The following is a 24548-nucleotide window of genomic DNA, read 5'->3' as shown; positions in this document are numbered from 1 at the left end:
TCTGCTGGTAGTTCTGCCAACTTCGTCACCTCGCGCTGTCTTATGATCTAACTCCCATCTCTTGGCTCTTAGATCAATGGCAACATGGTCTATTTGATTTATAGTTCTCCCATCTGGTGACACCAATGTTCCCTTGTTTTTCCGCTGCAAATTTGTGCTGGAGATGAAAACCCTGATGATAGCAAAGTTGAGGAACCTTACCCCATTATCATTCCTTAGGTCGTATAGACTGTGTCTTCCTGTTGTGTCTTGGAATATTTGTTCTTTTCCAACGATGGTATCACTTCACCCAAGAGCACCCCTAGGTGCCCATTTGGTATAGCGTCCATCACTGCCTCTAGCTGTGCATAGAACTCGTCTTTCACCATTTTCACTCCCCTATGTGGGAGCATGACAGTTCACAAAAGCCGCCTTAATATGCTTTACGTCCACTGTTCGAACAGATAATCTTGGGTTGACTGACATGAACTCTGAAACATTAGTGGCCAAAGTCTTACTGATGCTAAAGCGAGTACCTAACAGATGACCTCGTTCACAGGTTCCATACAAAATAGTACAGTTTCTAACATCCATGCAGCTGGCATCCTCCCACCGGATTTCTTGCAGTGCAACTAGGTCTAGTTCGTACCTCTCAATATCTTTGACAGCACTGATTGCAGCTCCTGTCTTGTACATACTCCTTACATTCTACGTTCCAAATCTTATACCGTTTCTTTGCCATTGACGTCGTCTAGTTTTATCAGTAATGTTCCGAGGCTTACTCGTAGTCTTGAAAGCATGTATAATTCTTTTACGGAGAGAGGGGGCTGACCTCTCGTCCAGCCTGCAGTGTTACCCTCACATCTTACAGGATTGTTGGCTTTTCTTAAGGGGTGGTCTTCCCTCAGGAGTTGTGTTAGAGATAGGAATAAGAAAATTGAAAAGATACCCTCGGACCTCGAAACCTAAACCGTTGGGGTCGAAAAAGTGAGAGTTGGCCAAGGGAGGCTGACAGGGAAGGAGAAAGGAGCAGCCTGACACAACTAAGTGGAAGCAATGACAGCTGAGGGCCCTGCAGACGCCACCCGCGTACCTCTAACTGAAGTCCCCAGGGGAACTACTTGACAATACTATGTAAAAAATTTTTAAGAAGGTAAGCTTATAATCTGTTTATTACTACACACTTATTGATTTTTAATCTGCTGTTAATTGTGGTCCAACACTGGTAATAACTAAATTCTTATTCTCTACTCATTTTTATAGGACTCCATCGTACAGAATTTGCTTGTCGATTGCTTTCCGACTTAAGCTTAACTGTATGATCTTCTCATGATGGCAAATTAATTTGCCGAAACTGGTAAACAAGTTAATAAAAATTTGTACAGCTGACAACTGATTATTTCTCTCCTCAAAACGTGCTTCACAGCTACTGATTGACAGCCCTGAATAAAATGTTAGTCCAAAAAACCTTTATGTGCACCCACACACAGTCAGCTATCTGTGTAGCAGCCTCAGATGTGGAGTGCACATGTGGTCCGTTTAGGGAGTTCCTACAGTTTTCAAATCTATGGCACATGTCGCAGCCTAGCTTGTCACAGAACCTTTGAAGTCTCTGGTTCAGACCTTCCACTCGACTCGGAATCAAAGGACCACGATCAGTTCTGGGGATAATGCTGCAAACTGTGAGCTTCCTTGAAATTCCATGGACAAGATTGGTCTTCTCAACCGTCTCTGTCAGTCGCTGGGGTGGTCAATGACCTCGGAGCCTAGACGACAGACAACATCTGCAGCTGGTGTCACCCTGTTACCACATGGCTGCTAGAATAGCCTTTCCAACATGTTGAATGAAGCACCCATGCACACACACTGGGTGCACCTGGTGTCCTTTCCTGCCCTTTGCTGCCATATCCCTAAAGGGACCATCATTCACTATACGTTTGAATTGCCGATGATTAATAGACCGATAGCTTTTTGTGTTTGCTTCCTCTTGACATCGGACAAAACAAGTTTCCCCATAACAGGTGAACTGAGTCCCACTGGCTCAGTATCAGTTTCAGTGAAAGAAAGCACCTCAAAGTTAGTGGTTAATCCTCCCTGGTCCTCGTCCACCCCATACAGGACGCGTAGATCTACCGCTGCCATGCCGCTCACAGTCAATTGGAGGATACAAGATCCACTGGAGGGGATAGTACTTCATGTACCTATGGTACCCGTATCACAGGTATACAACTCTTGGGAGATCTTCCAGCAGACCGATTCGCAGCAGCTGGTAATCGTTTAACAGTAATCAGCGCTATTTCCAGTTGCTTATGAACGTCAACAAACTCATCGCGTGTTCGAGAACAGCGTTGATAGTGGGCGACGTTTTGGCTAGTGCAGTGTGTTACAAGTCAGTGAACTTTAAATTAAGCTGATTAGCATTTAATAGCTAAAAAGTTGCTAATTCTCTCTAAGATTTGAAGCAAATACACAAAACACGATTTCTATTAAGGCAACACAAAAGCCTATTGTAAAAATTACTAGTTTCCTAACAACCTTTTGAAGTTAAATTAATTAGCAAACTCGAAAAGACAGTGAATTTACGATAAATTCAGATAATGTATAGGGCTAGTCCTCCTTAAGGGAAAATTAGATGCAACACAATATGTTAGTTACAATATCTGCCCCAGTAACTAAATCACAAACGCTGATTTACAACAAATTGCTCACAGATTATGCAAAGGACAATGGCAGCTTCCGAAAATGAAATTGTGGGATGATGTGTTCTGTGGCATAATTGTGAATCCGAACGTTGATTTGCTATGATACAAATTACACGTCAGAAACACTCGTACCCGTAAGGTACAGAAGTATGGTTTCGTAAACGTCCCCTAATTCTCACATATGACAGAGTTCTCATGTAACTGTACAATAGAATTGTCGTACTCTTCCCAAAAATTTTAAAAGACCACTATTAATTTTAAGCCTATAATTGATGACAACAGTACGAGTTTATCGCGGTAATCGCAAATGTTCGAAATTTTACAGTATCTCGCAATACATGCGGGTATTGATAAAATCAATGAAAGATTATGCACAAACGACGTGACCAGTAAAATATGCTAACACATAACTATAAATCGGAACACGAATCTTGTACATGTGATCTCACACGAAGGAAAATTCCGAAGTCGGATTTTCACTTAACTGTTTCTGAGAACAATTCTTCTCTGGCGTGCCGAGGGAAGAACACTGCAGCGTGAGTTTATCTCCATGAAAACCGCTAAAATCTACAGCACCAACGAAGCACATCCTCTGCCTCTTGCATCTAACAGTGCATCAAATCTGATGATGATAATAAGCGTGAAAGGTCATGTCTTGAATTGTTTAATAATATGTGACCAAGATGGACGAATTTCAATAAATGGTTGAAAGTGGTCAATAATGGGAAATAAATAAATAATAATTACCACTGAAGGCGGAAAATGTCACTTTAGGAATTTTGTAGGTCTGTAATACATTCCAAACGGAAAGAAAGTAAGCAAAGGTTCATTTAACTGAAACAGCAAATGATCGTCATTAACATCCCGTGAAGACATATCTAATTTTGAGTGGTTATTTTTTCTCTTCTTATGACCGGATATAGTGCTGGTAAAGGTATTTTTTCATACAGAATAAGTGTAGTTCTACATTACTTTTAATATGTCGTGAAACGAAAACGCTATTAACATTTTAATCTCGTTTTACTGGGTAAGCAATAATATTAATTTTATGACAATATGTGTAATAACTGTGATAAATGTAATGAGTGAAAGAGAACAGCCATGCAAACGGTGAGAATGAACGTCATATGACAGCCAGAGACAATCGAACAGTGAATGAGAAAGTGCGGCAACGAATTCGCGTGTACGCAGTAAACGGGTAGGATTCATTTTGGAATAAAACGTAAGCCGAATACGGCCTACCATTAGCTTTCCGAATACAGTATACACTGACACGAACGGTCTGAAGAGATAGTGTTAAAACTGTTTCGAGTGGTGGGCGCCTCGTTGAGTGCTGCCAGTTGAATTAACAATGACCGCGGGAGCGAGCTGTGACTGTTCTGGTGGACTAAGTTGACTGCTGTGGCGTGAGGTGCAAAACTAGCGTATTTTAAGATGTTTCATTTGCTACTTAATGAGGTTTCATTCGCGTTAAGGCATTAACAATCGCTAAAAAAAAACTTAAGCAATTTTCCACATTTATATTTGTCAGATTGTGAATTTGCGAATGTGACGCATGTGGCGAAATGGGCAAACTGTTGTTTCACGATTTCCGAGTTGCAGTGAATTTTGTACTCTTTCAAAAATTGTGTACTTGGCATTAATGGCAGCATTTTGTTGAGTGAAATGTTATCGTCGTACACATAAGTACTTCGATCCATATAGTACCAGCTGCATCCATCCCCCTTACAGGCAATGGAGGACAATGGAGGAAAAATATTACTGATAAGTGTACAGATCATGACAAGAAGATGCAACAATTGTAATTTACCTCTGCTAATGGAGCTAGATATTTTCGCCGCCGACACCGCCCAGCTGCTGCCTGCATTCCTTATCACCTGGCACGCATAGGTAAGCTCTCGATCTCAGTAAAGAGTGGAAAGCAGATTCTATCAACTTTAATGTAGTTTCATTTACTAAAAATGAGTTTCTTTGAGTGCATGTGGTTTTATAATTAGTGGATTAAAAATTTGATGTTGTCATTGTCTGCCATGTTGTTATATCTCTACCGATAGTGTTTACTAACTTCACCCCCTCTCTTCTTCCGTTTTGATTGCCATTGTATGTATTTTTACGTAACTTTTGGGGGTTGTTCTTCGACATATGTGTGCGCTGCGACTTTATTAGATAATGCTGTGTATTTATATGTTGTATATGGTAAAATGTGTGATCTCCACCATTAGTTTTTGGACTGAGTCCATTTAGAATATAGCAGGTCACTAGTGCAAGTGAGAATGTAAATTCGAACGTGACCTCTACAGTAGGTTTCGTAGGAAAATGAGTACTTTCGAGTCTAAAAGCATTAAATTTTAGTTAATTCTGTCTCTGTGTTAAATGTTGAGGCACATTCACGTTCAAAATTCCGTATTTAAATCTTTCAGAGCCGGTTTCGTTACAAACATTAGAAAAGTTTCGGAGCAGTTCGGACTGAGATTGAACAGTTAACATTGTTAATAATTGACAGCGAGCATAATTCGACAAAAAGTTATCATTTGGGGAAGTCTCACATGCTTTATATAACTGCCTTGATTGCAAACGTTTTTGAACAAGATTACCTGTTTCGGCTATGCAACAGCCATCTTCAAGATATATAATAGAAGTAATATAAGAGAGCTACTAAATTAAGAGGTTAAAAATAACACAGAAATTATAATATAAACACGATATACCTCACAATTTGCTGTACTGGGCTAAGTCATAAACGTACAACAATAGCTCGAGTCATAATTGCCAATGCTTTAACCGCTGTGTATAGGATTTAAGTGCTATCCTGGAGATCGCTGGTGCGTAACATGCAAGTAATTGTACAAAGTAATTAAAAGATGGTTCATTTAGAGGTACAGTTGTTAAAAATATTCTCATTTCTACGTAAGCAAGCAAAATCCTTTTATATTTGATGTTAAAAAGTCTGGTAATTTTCTGACAATTTATAGCTCCTCAGAATTTAGTAAATGTATAGTAAATAAAATTTTCAATACATCATGCTAAAATCGAATACATTGTGATGACTTTAAAATTAGTAAAGACATAACAACGATAGAGGACATATATATCAGTCTGTTTCACATATTTCAAATTTTACATTGCGACTAGAACAATAAGAAACGAAAATGGTAATGGAAAAGAAATCGGACGTGATGGGATAGAAAAAAAGTAAATTTTAGTGACATTTCAAAAAAATAAATGAGAGACAGCATTATTTATAGTGGGAAGACGGTAAAGTGCAGCGGTCGTCTCCAGATGTCGCAGTCTACTCGTAGTTCCTGTTGGCCTACCTTGCGCTACAGTTCTTGTTTTGCTATTCAGTATAGCGGACGTTCTTGCAGGGAGTGGCGCACTGCCCTGTGTCGGCACAGAGCTGCTGTTGACGGCCGCACTGGTGACCTCTGCAAGCATTCGGCGGCACACTTCACACTAGCAACTCCAATGTGAAGAAATAAGTACTTCAGAGATTTAAAAATAAACTTCTGACTGAAATCACTTTTCTCAATAAGGTCACGATCAGGACTCTATCGCCTACTACCAAAAATTTAAACTTCCTCTAAAATGTTGAGGTGTCTACTTTTGGGAGATATGTGCTATGTACGTTATTTTATGTTTTTGGTTTTTAGGAGCTCACCAAATTCTGTTTTACTGCAGGTATATGTGTGCTCTTTAAATCTTGTATCGAAAGTAAGCATTGAGCTGACGAGACTCCTGTTATTTCTTCATGTTTACGACTTGTTACAGTCCAGCAAAATGATTGAGGGGGTGGGAGGTTTATTTGGGGGAGGAGATCAAACAGCGAGGTCATTGGTCTCATTGGATTAGGGAAGGCCGGCCTTTGTGGCCGTGCGGTTCTAGGCGCTTCAGTCTGGGAAGGATGGGGAAGGAAATCGGCCGTGCCCTTTCGAAGGAACCATCCTGGCATTTGCCTGAAGCTATTTAGAGAAACCACAGAAAACCTAAATCAGAATGGCCGGTCGCGAGATTGAACCGTCGTCCTCCCGAATGCGAATCCAACGTGCTAACCACTGTGCCACCTGGCTCGGCCCGCGAAAATAGAGGTATATCGTGTTTATATTATAATTTCCGTTTTAAGACACAGAGGAATTACAAACAACGCCTGCGACCGGGCACTGATTGAAATCAATGGAGAAAGCTGCTTACTAGGTAGATGCTCTGACCACTAAGCCATCCTTCTGACTGGTGGGTTGAGGAACTTCGGCGGTTCGCGTGTAATAAAATGGAACGTCTACAGCCTCTACGATGATATTTATTATATGGCTACCAATTTCGGTTCTCCAGTGTAACATTATCAGGATTTAACTGAGGCTGAGCGGGTTTATTATAGTCGTATACACTATTCATCAGTGGCCAATATCTATGAATGATTTTCGCAGACCTCCTGTCTCTCCAGTCATCAACTACCAACAGACTCAGTTTGCGTCAGATGGTAGTTGATGGATGGAGACACAACATCGTTGTTACAGTAGTCTGTGAAAACTAGTTTATAGAGTTTGGCCACTGACGAATCGTGCATACGATTGGAGTTAACCCCCTTAGCGTCAGTTAAGATTTGAAGATGGTGCACTGAAGCACCGAAACTGGCAGCCACATAACTAATAGCATCGTAAGGACGGTTGTAGATGTTCGATTGTGTTACTAAGCCGTCTGGACTTAGGGGATCGTTGGCTGTCTCGCCTTGATTATGCACGAATGTGGTGTCTGTTCCTTCGGACATGTTTGAAAGAACGGACGCTTTTTTTGATCCAGCAGCCATTATGAATTAAGACGCAAAGGAATTACACAGATGGGCTGCGAGCAGGTATTGACTGAAATCAATGGGAAAAGGTGAGAATTTGTGTGAGACTGTGATTCTAATCTGAACGTCCTGCTTACTAGGCAGATGCTGTGACCACTAAGCCATCCGGACAAGTGGTCATCGCAACTGCACAGACTGCCGTAGCACTTCTCCCGTTAAACGCAACATCTCAACTTATCAAAAAAAAAAAATTGGTTCAAATGGCTCTGAGCACTATGGGACTTAACATCTTAGGTCATCAGTCCCCTAGAACTTAGAACTACTTAAACCTAACCAACCTAAAGACATCACACACATCCATGCCCGAGGCAGGATTCGAACCTGCGACCGTAGCAGTCCCGCCGTTCCGGACTGCAGCGCCTAGAACCGCAAGACCACCGCGGCCGGCTCAACTTATCCACACACAACTAACATAGTGCAGATGCCCACCAGGCTCGTACTATTACGGGAACCGGCAAAAGCCGCAAGTAATGAGGATGATGGACTAGGGGCACTAAATTAGTAGTGTGTGGATAAGTTGGGAATTTGGGTCTGACGGGAGGTGTGCTACCGTAGTCCGTGCAGTTGCAGTAGCCACTGTGCCTGGATGGCTTAGTGGGCCGTGCATCTGCATAGCAAGCAGGAGACACGGGTTCGAATCCCGGTCCAGGACACATTTTCAACTCTCCTCATTGCTTTCAGTCAATGGCTGCATTCAGACGATGCCTGTATTTCCTTTGTGCCTTAATGCACAACGACTCCTGCATCAAATATCGTGTCTATTCTTTCGATCATGTCCATTTCCGTTTCGTTTCTAACCTCTTAAATTAGTGGACAGCAATGCTTTCTTCTTTTACTTCAGTTGTAGTTTCTGAGCCGGTAATTTTGTTCAAAAGCAGTGCTATCAAGAAAATTAAGTACGAAAATTGACAGATGCTCGTTCGCACTGAAAAACGTCCCAGTATGAATGTTGAGAGGATACTGGGAAGAGCGTCTGTAAAGAGAAGATTGAGTGATTGGCCGGCATGCCGCGTCCCCTGTTTTCCAGGTCGTCTTTAGAAATATAAGGGCGGAAGAGGCGGCACAAAGGGCTGCGGGCGTATTTATTTGACGCTGCCGGTGCGGCCCGGGCAGTAAACAAGGAGCCGCCACTGTTCTGCGCCGCCGCCAGTGCCGCCTGTCTCCCTCCAGCCAGCCTCCGGCTTTATCCTTCACCGTATGCTCTAAGCTCAGCCGAGCGGCGCACAACCTCTCCCGTTTTTGCGCCTTGGAAATAAATTCCTGACCAAAGAGCCGGATTGCCTGCTCTGCCCCCTGCAGCGTATCACGCTGGAAAGTCCGGGAAAGGATGGATCCTCGAGCAGGAAGTTTCGCCTGTGCAATAAACCACCGCCCTAAGCGCCCAGGTGAACCGCTACTGTATATCCCTTCCAGTCGGAAGATACGCAGAACAGCCCAGTTTAGCGAGTACCACTTCCATCTTGAACACTTTGCTTGTACAGGTTGTATCGTGCTAATTCGTGAAAACTGACAAGGTTAAATTAAACGGTAACAGAAGCAAAATTGTTTCAGTAAACTTGAGGGTGCAAACAAGCTGTTTGTGAGATAAATCCCTCAGTCTGTTTACGAGCAACCACTGACTCTGACGTGATTTATTTTGCTACTTTGTTAAAATTTATTTGAAATGTAGATTTTTGATTGAGTCTCCAAGTGGGATCAGATTTTACAAATGTCCCTTGCGCTACATTGGGGAATGTGCTACATGCATAATGGGGCACCGGCACATTTTGCTGCTGATGTAAGACGAGATCTGAAGAGTCCGCTCGATTTTTCTGCCTGGGATCATTTAAAAGTGATGTGTACCACTATCATTGGCAAGTCTGAAAAACTTTGTGCTGCGAAACGTACAGTATTGTCAATGTAAATAATCCCTGGCGGGGGGGGGGGGGGTATGTTTGAAAGAAACTGAGAGCGGAGAAGAGCGAAGAAATGTATGAAAATGCAAGAATGATAAGTGGAATATCTCCTTTTACAGGTGTGAATGTTTGTTTCACAACGTCTGTTCCTTCAGATATGCAAGCATATTTGAAGGAACAGACAGTGCTGACGGTCTGGAGCTGTACCAATATTACGAAATTTATTCGCAATTGCGAATGCTTTTTGACATCAGCTGTGCTAGATATGGAAATATTACTTATTGGTGGCACGTGAAAATTTGTAGTGGACTGGGACTCGAACCCGGATTTCCCGGTTATCGCGAATGGTCACCTTAACCATCTCCGATATCCATGCACACCTCCAGGGCCGATCCGAACCACCCTTAGGCGCGTAGACACTATGGAATGCTCCACCAACAGGTAATTTTTCCATACGTAATACAACCGCTGTCCAAAGAATTTGCAACTGCGAATAAATTTCGTGCGGGATGGGTATAGAGTAAACTGTGACGTACAACATCCTGAAGTAGTAGTATATTTCTTGTCAGGACAGGCCATGGTTTCAATTTGAGACCAATTCCACGAAGACTTAATAGAAAAATGTTAAATTTAAAGTACATTACTATTATTATTTATGTTATTACAACGCGGAAGCGAATCGAACATCTGTCTTAGCGTAGCTGTGTTACAGAATATAAGCAAGGGTTGATCGACGAGCCAGAGCTGGCGACCAGGCAAATTGAGCCAATGGATTAATTCATTTTGTTAAAGATTATAATTGGGCTCAAATTAATGACCAAGTAATTGCACCATTTGTACGTGCACCATTCGTATGTACAAAAACTGTCACCCTTTCTAGGATTTTACGCGCAAAAACAGTCTCGCTGAAATAATTCTGGACGGGAAATGACTGGAAATAGGAAACAGCCGTATGGAGCCAGGTCATGTGAGTAAGGTGCTTGGTTGATGCGTGTGATGGTACGTTGTCGTCGTGGAAAAACCAATCTCCTGTCTGCCAAAAATAGGGTCTTGTTTTAACGAACACTGTTGCGTAATTTTCTTAAAACTTGCAAATAAACGGTTTGATTGACGGTCTGACAGGGGGGAACAAACTCTGAATGAACTACACCGTTGGTATCAAAAAAGGAAATCACCATTATTGACGTTTCATTTGACTTGAAGTCATTTTTTTGGAAGGGGTGACGATGACGTCTTCCATTGGCTTGAATGTTGCTTTGTTTCTCGGTCATAACCATAGCACCATGACTCATCATCAGTAATGACCTTTGACAGAAAATCTCGACCAGTTTCAAGCTCTTCTTTTTGTTAGTCAGAACTCGAGGAACAAACTTCACAGCAACCCTTTCCATTCCCAAATCTTCCTTTAAAATTCACTGAAACGAGATCCACGATAATCCACTAATCTATGACAGTTGATCAATTGTCTATCGACGGTCTATGAGCATAAGCTCTCGAATTTTTTTCAATATTTTCGTCAATTCGGGAAACTGATGGACATTCAGAATGAGATTCGTCGTCAATTGATATGTCACCATTTTTAATTGAGCAAACCACTGGCACACTTAAGTTTTTCCCATAGTGTCATCTGCGTACGCTGTTTCCAACATTTAAACAGTTTCAGCGGTATTTTTACCAAGTAGAAAACAAAATTTCACAGGTGCACGTTGTTCACTTAAACGTGCCGTCATAAAAAACGAAACAAGAACAAAACATCGCTAGCAAAAGCAATCACTGTAGGTGAGCAAAAAAAGCCAGATGGACAAAACAAGCGGCACTGAAATAGCAATGAGCTTGTCTACACACGCATAGCGACAGAATTGCGTACTACGCAAGTTCAGCCTACGACAATGTTATTCCGGTATTTAAGGGTAACCCCTCGTATAGTTCCCTTCTTTTACGTCCCTGACTCTGACCAGGACAGATTCACCTTTTGTTGTGTTATGACAGGAGAATTTTCCCTTCTCTTTGTCAATATAAGTATATATTTGAAATCGTATCTTTCAACCCTGAGAATGTAAGGAAAAATTTCGTACTTAAGTCATTGGAGGTTAGCATCCACTTATTATCTCGCAAACGGCTCATTTTCAAAGCCACGTTTACTGGTCTGTTTTCGCCTCTGTTACCGTACAATTTTAACCGCGTTAGTTCACGCTGATAATCGTGATGCACACCGTATAACGCTCGTTTAATTTCTTTTGTGCTTTAATCAGGAACCAATAAAAGTCATTGAATAGTACTCATTACCACTCTATCCACACTGTTTACGAGAATGAATGACAATATTTTGCGCTATAGTTATTATACCCAGGGAGAACGATTGTTTCGTAAAAAATTAGAATAGATACATGACTTTAATCTTTATTAATAAACTTCAGTATGTACACCATGCCGAACTCATAAAACACTGTTTCTTTCGACGTTAACCGAATCAAGTCGAATTTCAAGTCGCAATGAATTCAACTGCCCTTTTATGGTAACATCACTATCGCCCTGGAGCAAGTGCAACATAACATTTCAAAACTCGTATATCGAAAGCGGAATTTTCATCCGTACAACATTTTAAATCATTCAAACATAGATAACGTTCTCAGTTAGTGATCAAGTTCCATATAAATAACCACAAATGAGACTTGATGATATTGCTGTGCTCTCATACTGGCGCAATCCCTTCGATTGGATCCATAAAATTGCTCTCTGCTAGGGAGCTACATTGCATTCAGAGTTAACGAAATAAATTGAAGTTAAAATGAGCTTTCCCATTCACTTCAAGGTAATGAATGTTCCATATTTTTATGTGATTCAAGTATTTCATAAATTACGGACACAGTATTACAAAATGACTTTCTTAATTGTACCCAAATACTAAGAAATTAAGAATTTTTCTACATTGGTGTAATTTTTGCAAGATTGCAGTGGCACCACGGCCAGGCAAACAGAGCGACTGTTCCACAACCATCGTTCAATGTCGCTCTTAACGGCCACTTATAAGTTTCGAGGGCCTCTTCCATTTAATAGGATAACTCCCTAACGGCGTCTGTTTTGCCCTCGTAATAAACGGCTTACCCTCCTGAGAGCAGTGGCGAAGGGATTATACTTCATACGACATTAAAGTGTGTTTGCCACAACCAGTATTTGGCGTTATACGAAGACTACGAAGACACAGAGTTAACCATGATGTCAGTGACCATGTGTCCAGAAACCATTTCTTTCTAAAACTCTGTGTTACACTTTGATGTTTAAAATAACATCACTCTTCTGTGATTCACAGACGGTTTAAGAAAATTACTTAGGAGAGACACCCTTCAAAGTTGTGTAATTTCTCTTGTAGTACGTAATATTTGAAAACGAGTTTATGATGTTATCACAGCTAAGAGCATAAAATGTAGGTACTTTTGCCAACTATTCATGTGAAGCACCTAGATTACGCAGAAGATGCTCTGAATATTTTGCCCTCTACGAATACAAATAATAAAAATGGAGAATGACAGATGTCCAACTGGAAACAGACACGCCGCTAAGAAATTAAAAAATTGCTCAGCTATCAACATAGCCTGATATGGAGATAATACGCTGGTATTGGATATGTTGTGTACTTTGATGCTACAAGCTTTCATAAAAATGTATACGCAGCAGATCATTCACCGAGACAAATTCAAGGAATAATATAATTCAACACGCAAAACTTTGAGTTTTACTGCCAATATATAGTCAAAAAAATGTGATAAATTGCATACATACTGCCAACTTAATCAATATGTTAATCAGCCTACGAGAACTAGTTGCATCATGTCTGTTCCTGACTACTAACACTAAGCAACGGCTTTTTTTGTATCACCAGTCTTCTCACTGGTTTGATGCGGCCCGCCACGAATTCCTCTCATGCTCCAACCTCTTCAGCTCAGAGTAGCACTTGCATCCAACATTCTCAATTATTTGCTGAATGTATTCCAATCTCGTCTTCCTCTGCAATTTTTATCCTCTACTGCTCCTTCCTAACGTGGAAGTTATTCTCTAATGTCTTAACACATGTCCTGTCATATTCTTCCTTCTTCTTTTCAGTTTTACAACATGCTCCTTTCTTCGTTGATACTACGAAGAACCTCCTGGTTCCTTATGTATTAATTCACCTATTTTTCTACTTTTGTCGGTAGCACCACATCTCAAATTCGTGTTTCTGTTCTGATCTGGTTTTCTCCCAGTCCATGTTTCGCTACCCTACAATGCTATGCAAACGTACATTCTCAGAAATTTCTTCCTCGAATTATGGCCCGTGTTTGATACTAAAAACTTCCCTTTGCCAGGAACGCCATTTTGGCCATTGCTAGTCTGCTGGTCCAGTCCGTAATGGGTTATATTGCTGCCTCAGTAGCAGAATTCCTTAACTTCATCTACTTCGTAATCACCAGTCCGAATATTTCTTGCTGTTCTCGTTTCTACTACTTGTCATTACTTATGTCTTTCCACGATTTAGTGTCAGTCTGTATTCTGTACTCATTAGACTGTTCATTCCATTCAGCACATCCTGTAATTCTTCTTCGCTTTCACTTAGGATAGCCACGTCATCAGCGAATCTTACCTTCAGTTTTAATTCCATTCTTGACCAAGTCGTTCGTGATCACGTGAAGGTCGGTGCTCGGGAGCCAAGTCATTGCTTCATCGATGTGTAGATTGAACAATAGGGGCGAAGGACTATATCCCAGTCTTATACCTTTTTAGTCCGAGCACATCGTTTTTGGTCTTCCACTCTTATTGTTCTTTCTCGATTCTTGTACATATTATATATTACTCGTCTTTCCCTATTGCGAACATCTATTTTTTTCAGAATTTCGAACATCTGGTACCATTTAATATTTCAAACGCTTTCTGCAGATCGACAGACGCTATGAACGTGTCTTGATTTTTATGTAGCCTTACTTCCATTAGCAAGCTCAAAGTAAGAGCTGCATCTCTAATACTGCTCGTCATCTAACAGATCTTCACTTTACTTTTCCATTCATCTTTATATTATTCTTGTCAGCAAAGTGGATGCATGAACTGTAAAGCTGATTGTGCTACAATTCCATCTCTTGTCGGCTCCTGCGATCTTCGGAATTGTGTAGATGATGTCAAGGGTATCTCTTTATTCCTTAGTACTCCCATACCCCACTTACTTATGCATTAAGTACGATGTTATATCGAGTCTCACACTTTCTACACACTAACGTGAATAGTCTTTTGTTGCCACTTTCCCCAATGATTTTAGAAATTGCAAAGGAATGTTATCAATCCCTTCTGTCTTTTGATATTAAGTTCCCCAATACTCTTTTAAGTTCTGCTGTAATACAGGATTCCCTATTCCGTCCCTGTCGACTCCTCTTTCTTCTTCTACCATGTTCACATCATGAGACAAGGTCTTCCCCTCACAGAGGCCCCCAATGTACTCTCTCCACCTGTCCGCTCTCTCCTCTGCATTTAACAGTGGAATTCCCATTGCACTCTTAATTTTACTACCTTCGCTTTTAGTTTCACCCAGATTGTTTTGAATTTTCTATACACTGAGTCAGTCTTTCCGAAAATCTTTCTTCTTTTTCGATTCCCTTACGTTTTTCATGCGGCTTCCCTACACTTCCTGTTTACTTCGTTCCTGAATATCCTCGAACATTTGTGTACTTCCTTCTTTCATCGATCTACTTAAGTATTTTTGTCTGGTACCCAAGGTTTCTTTGCAGTTACCTTCTTTGAACCTTGTGTTTCTTTCCAACTTCAGTGACTGCCATTCTTAGAGATATCCATTCCTCTCCAATTGGACTACCTTCCGGCCTATTAATTATCGCACTATCTATTGATTCATAGAACTTCAAGGGTATCTCTTTATTCCTTAGTACTCCCATACCTCACTTCTTTATGCATTAATTCTTCCTGATTAGTCCGTCAGACCTCAGCCTGCTTTTCATCATTACTGAATTGTGGCCTGAGACTATAGCTACTCTTGGGTGCACCTTATAATCCATTCTTGCAGTCTCTGCTTGACCACGTAATCAAACTGGAACCTTCCCGTATCTCCCGGCCTTTTCCAAGGAAGCCTCTTTCTCTTGTGCTTGTTGAACAGAGTATTTGCAGTTACCAGCTGAATTTTATTGCAGAACTCGATTAGTCTCCCTCCTCTCTCATTTCTAGTACCGGGCCCATATTCTCCCGTAACCCTTTCTGCTACTTATTCCCCAACAATTGCACTCCAATCCCCTATGACTATTAGATTTTCATCTCCCTTTACACACTGAATTACCAGATCAATATCCTCATATACTTTGTCTCTTCGTCTTCGACTTGCAACATCGGCATGTGTAGCTGATGTAGATATTTGAATGCTGTCAATTCTGGTGAGAACAACCCAATCACTCAACTATTCACAGCAACGTGCTCTCTGTCCTGCTTTCCTATACACAAAGAATGTTAACGTTCTGCTGCTGTTGTTATTATCCTATACTCCTCTGACATCCTGGTCTTCTTTTCATTGCACTTGACTGATGAGAACTACATCTAGATTGAGACTTAGCGTTTCCATTTTCAGATTTTATAGCTATCCTAATAGGTTCAAACTTCTACATTCCACTCCCTGATCCGTGTAACGTTGTCTTCTCGTTGACCATCCAATGTTTTCTCATGGTCACCTCCCCCCTAGTAGTCCCCTCGTGGAGATCCTAATGGAGAAGTAGTCTGGAATCTTTTGCGGATGGAGAGATCATCACGAAACGTTGTTAATTACAGGCCATATGTCGTGTGGATACATGTTATGGGTCTTTAATGCAGTGATTTCCACTTCCATCTGCAGCCTTATGTTGTTCATCTTTGCTGAATCTTAGGCTTTTTAGGGAGCTTTTGCCATCCAAAGTACAAGAGAATGCCCTGAACCTCTGTCTGCTCCTCCGCCCTCTTTGAGGAGGCTGTAGGCAGAATGAAGGGGACTTCTTATGCCAAAGGTCTTCGTCTGCCCGTGCTGATAATTTTTATTCAAAATTTAGGGGTCTGAACTGGGCTTAGGTTGTTTTGGTTACTACTTAAAGACACAGGTCACTATTATATATTTCGTACATTAAACGTTTATAGCCTATGTCCACCTGTATGGTAATAAGAGTCTGTCTACATTTTTATTTATATAGACGTAAATGTTCGTTTGTTCACAGTCTTAAATCTGCTAAACATCTTCACTGACTGCTGTGAAATTTTTTCACAACATTGCAAATTCAGATCACGTAGTGGTATTCTAATCATAGGCCGATAAGCCATAAATATATCTTTCCTGTTTGCTAACGGCTTTCTACTATTATTTATTATATTTTTATTTGTATGTGTGTAAATGTTTGTTTGTTCAAAATCTGAAATCTCCGAAAGCTCTTCACTGATTCCTTTTAAACTTTTACATAACATTTGCATACATGCTTCATTGTAGATACCCACTGTCACACCATATGGTAGAAATAAGTATGCATACACACACACACACACACACACACACACACACACACACACACACACGCACAGTGTGTACATTTTTAGCAAAAATCTCATGTTTATTAGTTCGGAATCTTAAATATCCGGAAGTTCTCCACCAACTCCACTGAAATTAAGACATAATGTTACATTCAAATACATTCATGTTTTATATACCTAATGGAGCATCATGTACATATGAATAAATACATACATACAGTGCGATAATTATTGAACTATATGAAATAAAACAGTCATAACTTCTGAACGTTTTGCATTAGAACTTTAAAACTGCACAGTTGGCTGAAGGGCATGATGGTAATTAGTATGCGCTGTATAGTTTGGTTTAGCGATGAAGCCCCCTTTCATTTGGGTTGGTTCGTCAATAAGCAAAGTTGGCGTATTTGGGGGACTGTGAATCCGCATTTCTCTTGGCTGTCAATAGTGACTGTGTGCTGTGCAATGTCCAATCACGTAATAACTAGTGCGATACTTCTTGATGACTTGGTGACTACTGCATGGTACATGAAGGTACTGGAGTATGGTTTCATCCCCATTGTCCTACGTGACCCTGACTTTGACAAGATGTGGTTCATGCAAGACAGAGCTCGAGCCCATCAGAGCAGAAGAGTGTTTGATGTCCTGCAGGAGCACTTTGGGGACCGCATTCTGGCTCTGAGGTACCCAGAGCCCACTAGCAAGTGCCTTGACTGACCTCCATATTCTCTGAGTATGAACCCATGCGACTCATTTTTTCTGAAGCTATATTAAACACTAGATGTACAGCAATAAGCCCAAAACCATCGCCGAGCTGAAAACAGGTATTCAGGAGGTCACTGACGACATTGATGTGCCGTCACTTCAGAGGGTCATGTACAACTTCGCTGTTCGTCTGCACATCATCGCCAATGATGAGATGCATATCGCACATGTCATAAGCTAAACCTGAATATCTGTAATGACTTTTACATGTTGAATAAAGTGTGTACACACTGTAGTTTGTAACTAAATTGCGTTTTTTAACTAATTTACGTTTTTTCATATAGTTCAATAATTGTCAGCCTGTACATACTACACAGCGCGCCATTAAGTATATTAAAAATCCATGTATCTGAATGCAAAATTGTGTCAGAATTTCAAAGGAATTGGTTATGAACTTATGGAGATTAAAGATTCTGGAGAGGGGAACACGAGGGTTTTGCTAACAGTGTCACTTTTATATATTATACGGGGTGTCCCATTTATCTTGACCACCCTAAATAACTGTTTGTCCAGATGCAAATTACAAAATGTTTAAGGCAAATGTTCTTTAACCGTCAGGGGGATATCAATCAGCATGATTACCTTCGTTGTGGCTTTGTTTTTTACAAAGATATGAACACCGGTATGACTTTTTTAAATGGCACCCTGAATTTTTTATTCGGTAGTTCATTTCCTCTCATAAAGACCTATTCAAAAATGTATCAAAGTATACCATTCACTGAAACACAACGTTGATCTTGAGCCAGGGATCACAAACTCGTCCACTTGCTGGAGTTACCAGAAAACAAATCAAAACCAAGTAAAAACGTAACACAAAATTGACTTTGACTCTCCTGTACCATTACCCAGGAGTATAACATTCAAAGGTGCTCAAAGTGGTGACCTTGTACACCAATACACTGGTGCACTCGTTGAATGAAAAAATTATTTACTGCTTCCAGCGCTGCCTGCTGAAGAGAATTACAGGCAAGCAGGATACGTTCCTGCATGTCCTCTGCAGTTGTTGGAATATCGCGATAGACAACGTCTTTAATGCATCCCCAAAGAAAAATGTCAAGAGGATTTAAATCAGGAGACCTAGCATGCCGAGTAACTGTTCCTCCTCGACCAATCTATCTGGCAGGATACCTTCGGTTCGTGCACGCAAGGTACTATGTGCTGGACATCCATCGTGTTGATACCACTTAAGCATTCAGGTTCTACGCGGCACTTCATCCAGAAGAGGAGGAAGAATTCGCCTGAGGAAGTTGGCATGCGCTGTGCCGTTTAGACTACCATTGATGAAATAAGGGCCAATAATCGTAGTACCAAGCATCCCACACCAGATGTTAGCTCTCCATTGACACTGATTTTCCACCTGTCTAAGCCATCGTGTGTTGTCGCTGAACCAACAATGCATGTTCGTTGTATTTACCTGACCTTTGTTTGGGAAGGAACATTCATCGGTAAGTAGGACACTGGAGAAGAAGTTTGGGATGGCGAGGATTTGCTGCTGTGCCCACTGACAAAACTGTACACGACTCTGGAAATCATTCCCATGCAATTCTTGTTGTAGATGTACATGGTAAGGATGGGACCAGTGACGTGTAAGAATATGATGTGCACTGGTTTTGTCCGCAGCTCGTGGTCGTGCGGTAGCGTTCTCAGTTCCCACGCCCGGGTTCCCGGGTTCGATTCCCGGCGGGGTCAGGGATTTTCTCTGCCTCGTGATAACTGGGTGTTGTGTGATGTCCTTAGGTTAGTTAGGTTTAAGTAGTTCTAAGTTCTAGGGGACTGATGACCATAGATGTTAAGTCCCGTAGTGCTCAGAGCCATTTGAACCATTTGAGCACTGGTTTTAGGAATGCCAATCTCGTGTTCAAGCTATCGTGTGCTCACATGTGGATTCATAGGAACTGAAACGGGAACAGTAACTTCGGCAGCTTCGTCTGTGCGAGTGCTGCGACGATTGCGTTGTCGTGGGTTCAAACTTACCGTTTCATGAACGTCGAAACAAGACGAGAAAACATCGCCGGGAAGGTGAGCTCCTGTCAGGATATCACTCTCTGTACAGTCACGCTGGCATCGTAGCATTTCAACTACCTTCAACAACAACAATAAAAGAAAAGTTTGTAGGAAGGACAGCCTTTACTGTATGCCTACTCTACACAACAGTATACAAAAGAACTAAACTGCTGTACTAAATGTACCCGTACATATGAAAACAGTATTGCAATTACTGTTCTGCTAACTTACATTCCCCATAGATCATTGGAATTTCTATCTTCTGTTCGTTGATGTACATTCTTCTCACACAACTACACAACTCTTCAACTGACGATAGGTGACGGAACAACGGGTGTGCATTCTACCTATGTTTACATATGTCCTCTGTCAAAATTTAAACGTGGATGTGTTCCATTACCGCAAGTACCTGCACTCTGGGACCGTCAGTGTTGTGTTATCTAATTAATAACGTTGTGTTTCAGTGAGTGGTACACTGTGATACATTTTTAATAGGTCTTTGGGAGAGGAAATCAAGTAACCAATAAAAAATACAGGGTGCCATTGAAAAAAGTCATTCCGTTGTTCATATCTTTGTAAAAAACGAAGCTACACCGAAGGCAATCCTCTGATTATTGTCTCCCCGAAGACTAAAGAACATTTGCTTGAAACATTTTGTAATTTGCGTCTGGAGAAACAGTTATTTAAGGTGTTCAAGATAAATTGGACACTCTGCATACGAATATTCGCCTGGTATATTGTGTCAAAATTGGAAAGCAATTGGTGAACAATTTTTAGAGGTTTACGATTTCGAACAAATGAATATTTATTTAAAAATTTTATTTAATTAGAATATTTGACTGCGGTAAACTTTGTTGTTAACAGTATTTTCGTTCAATTTGGTGTTAGGAGTCTCACTTATCTTCTTTTAATACTATAATAAAGTTCATAGCCATTCTTCAAAAGAGTGGAGCCAACACACTAGTGACATAATTGGGGAACTCAGTGTAAATGAATTAATGTCATATTTAGAAAATTGTCATTATCCATTCTGAACTCCTTTTTTATTTGCATGTTTGTTGTGCATATACTGGAGGCTACCAGCCAGAGTCCCATGTTCTTCATTTAGCGAACAAAGGCCAAAAACGTAATCAGCTGGAAGCCCTGTAATTTAACAGACATCTAGCTCACAGTCCAGATCTAATCTTAAATGACCAGACACAGCTTAATAGTTGCCCTCTTCTAAACCTCACATAATCCTCTCATTTCTTATTACTTCCCACACTGCCTGTTTCTTCATTTTTCCCAATTTTTCTATATTCAGTGAGGTCTTTTATGTTACTGAAAATGCCTATATAATTCATATAGTATTTAGCTACAATTGTTAAGTCTTTCAATTCGTTCTTGTGTTACTTTCCATGTTTAATAGCACTTGAAGTTGTCTCAGCAAGTACTGCTTTTATTTTACTTGCTTCATTCATTTATTTAGTGCAAACTGGTTTACAACTACAGTTTTTGAGTGCAGTGTTATGTTATTCCTGTGTACTCGTTTTGTGTTTTTGTATGGTTAACCATGTACTTTTTAAAATGCAGTACCTCCATACTCTCAAAGATGACTTTTACTGTATGTTCCTTCACATTACTCCAGTTCCCTCCATTTATTTATTTCTGTTAATTTACTGATACTGCTTAAGTTCTTCATATATTCTGTAGTACCAGTTGGTACCAGTTGGTATTTTTTTTTAGTTGGTTTGTGTAGGAGTGTTCACGTTTTATACCTCTTGAAACAGCCTTGTCAAGTAATAATTTTCTTTTATTTTATTAGTTTTGTTTATTAATATCAGTTGTTATGGAAGCATGCTTTTCCACTTTTGTGTTAAAAGTTTTTCCTGTTTACTACCTTTACATTATTTATCGTCCAGTTTTTTACTTTTTACATTGCATTACCTCCACAATGTAAAAGATGTCAGTTACTGTGTATTTGTGCTTCAATCTATATGTATAACTTCTTTGCCAACGCCGTTTATAAACTTTGTAACTTCTTTGGGGACAATAGCCAATAAATGCCTGATGATGTTTCATAAGCCAAAAACTGGCTGCTGTAGGAAATTAACACTGTAGAGCAAAAGCAAACTAGCGCCATTCACTTATTATTTCCCAAGCAGTAACATCAATACTTTTCCATTCCATTTAATCCATCATAAAAATTTATCAAATGAGAGGGATATAAATGAAAATGTGGTTATACAACAACTTGACAGCTTTTTTTAACTATGTAAACTATACATTTTAATGCGGACTGTTTTTTTCAGAATTCGTTATATATGAAGGGGAAAAAGAGGAATAGTTTTCACTGGAATAAATTCACTGTTGTAATAATGTATCTTCATGATACCACTTTCAACAATAACATTAATTATGGATTAACAGATAGTTACTGCAATTGTAAAGAGCACACTAAACTAATTCCAAGCAACATATTAAAGCTTTATGGACTGATGAATTAATTATGAAAAAAGAATAAAAGTAATGTACTTCATTTTTCTTCAAAGAAAGTTAGGTGTACCAACTAATATTATGAAACTGTAGACAAGATTTTGTGATGTAGTAACAGGTTTTGTGCTGGGCACCAGCATTAGCAATTTAATTTATAAATTTAGAAAGCTGTATTGCCGTGTTGGTTCTCACAGAATTGCATGAATTATGGAAGTTAGGGGAAATTCTGTTAATTTTAGAGTTCTGTCACAAAAAATTTCTATGTAATTTATATCCTGAAGTATTTACAATACTTAGTTATTACTAAGAAAAATTTGTGATCTGAAAAGATATGATCACCTGTGAGTGGGTTCAAATCCATTGTTACAACTATAACTGTAAACAAAATCATTCTCTATCCTGTGAAAATGGTATTACATAAAATGCATCAAAAGTTTTTGACATTATAATTTAGAAGTGCCTCATTACTAGCAATCTGTACAATAAACTATTTAGGCACTGGCTAATACTTAGTAAATATTTTCAGGTGTTGTTCAGTTCATGACTGAGGAAATAATAAACGAACTATAAATATCTATAATTCACACAACTAAATAATGTTAATGTTTGAACAAAGTAATCCAGCACTAGCAGCAATTCAAGAATGAACTCAGTGGAAAACAAACCACTGTAACATGAGATTCAACAGCAAATATTTTTTGATGGGATCAACAACAAGATAAGTGATTTTTATTTGTACTTACCATTTCTTTATAGTCTAGGTCATATCTCTTTGAAGGGCAGGCAATACTGTAACTAACCACATATCTAGACGGTTTCAATGGACGGTGGCCACTGTGGCTAACCACATAATATTTTCTCCCTTTACCGCTCAGGGGCCAGTAACCTCTCTGCCTACCACCTAATTGTTGCCTAAACTGCCACTAGATGGCAGTGCAGGTCTTCTGCGTGAATTTTTGCTGCGTATTCAGAACAATAGTTGATACTTCTTCGTTGTTAGCACTGTTCTTGGAAGCGGCGTCCAGTATTCTCTGTAGCTCTTCTTTATATGACTATTTTTGGTAAGTAATTGCTTATATTTATGTGTTGAATATATATAAGTCTATGTGTAATGTAACTTTAAATTGAAATAGAATTTTCCATGTTTTACAGACAAATTTCTGTGTGGTTAGTGCTGCTAACCACCGCCCTTCTGCTCCACCCAGTATATTTTCTTCGTCTCCATCGAATATGTTTAGCCGAAAACGAATAACTGAGGACGAATTTTACCGAATTTTATTTGAAGAAATACCTTCTAGAGACAGCAGTGTTGACAGTGGTGGCAGCGATGGAAATGACCCCATATTCACGACAAGATGTGCAAATTCTAGTCTTGTGTGCAGTCGTGTGTCGAGTAGTAGTGATTCTCGGGATGACAGTGAAATGATGACGTCAGTGAAAATAATATTTTACCATCTACTGTTCCATCAAACAGTCACGGTAAACTGGAGCCAAGAAACAAGTGTTGAACAAGTGCCATTATTTATTGGAGAAGGTGGTGTGATCCCAGAAATAAAGAACAAAGTGAACCTAAAGCCAATTGACTTGTTTTGTGAATTTTTCGATGACACGCTAATAAATCACATAGTGTTCCAAACTAATTTGTATGCTACACAGAAAGGCAAAACTTTCATGCCCACCAACGAAGTTGAAATTAAGACTTTGTTTGGAATAAATCATTATATGGGTACCACTAATAAGCCTAGCTACAGAGATTACTGGAGCACTGATCCAGATCTTGGTGAAAGTTACATATCAAAGCTGTTGCCAGTAAAACGGTTTAGTTGGCTACTGAGTAACTTGAACCTCAATGATAATTCGGTTGCTCCCGACGTAAACAGTCCATTTCTAGACCATTTGAACAGGAAATTCCACGACTGCTATAAATCACATCAAAAACTTGCTATTGATATAGCAATGGTTAAATTCAAAGGCAGATCATCTCTCAAACAATATATGAGGGAAAAACCTATAAAAAGAGGGTACAAAGTGTGGATGTTATGTGATCAGTCGTCATACAACCTTAAATTTGATGTTTATACAGGAAAAGCTTCACATTCTCCAGTAGTGGGGCTAGGATCGAAAGTGGTTCTAAATTTAACCAGTGGTCTTCATGGAAAGAATCATATTATTTTCATGGACAATTATTTTACATCATATGATCTGTTCAAGGACCTAAAATCCAATGGTGTGTACGCTTTTGAACAATAAATCCCAGAAGGAAAAACATGCCAAAACTCAAGGAGGAAAAGGAACTGTAAAGAGGGGCATTCGATTACAAAATAAGCAATGATGGCATAGTAATCTATAGATGGAAAGATAACAGGGCAGTCAACT

Source organism: Schistocerca cancellata, chromosome 1, assembly GCF_023864275.1.
Source record: "Schistocerca cancellata isolate TAMUIC-IGC-003103 chromosome 1, iqSchCanc2.1, whole genome shotgun sequence".
Classification (NCBI taxonomy): Eukaryota; Metazoa; Arthropoda; class Insecta; order Orthoptera; family Acrididae; genus Schistocerca; species Schistocerca cancellata.
Note: the sequence above shows the minus strand (reverse complement) of the source record.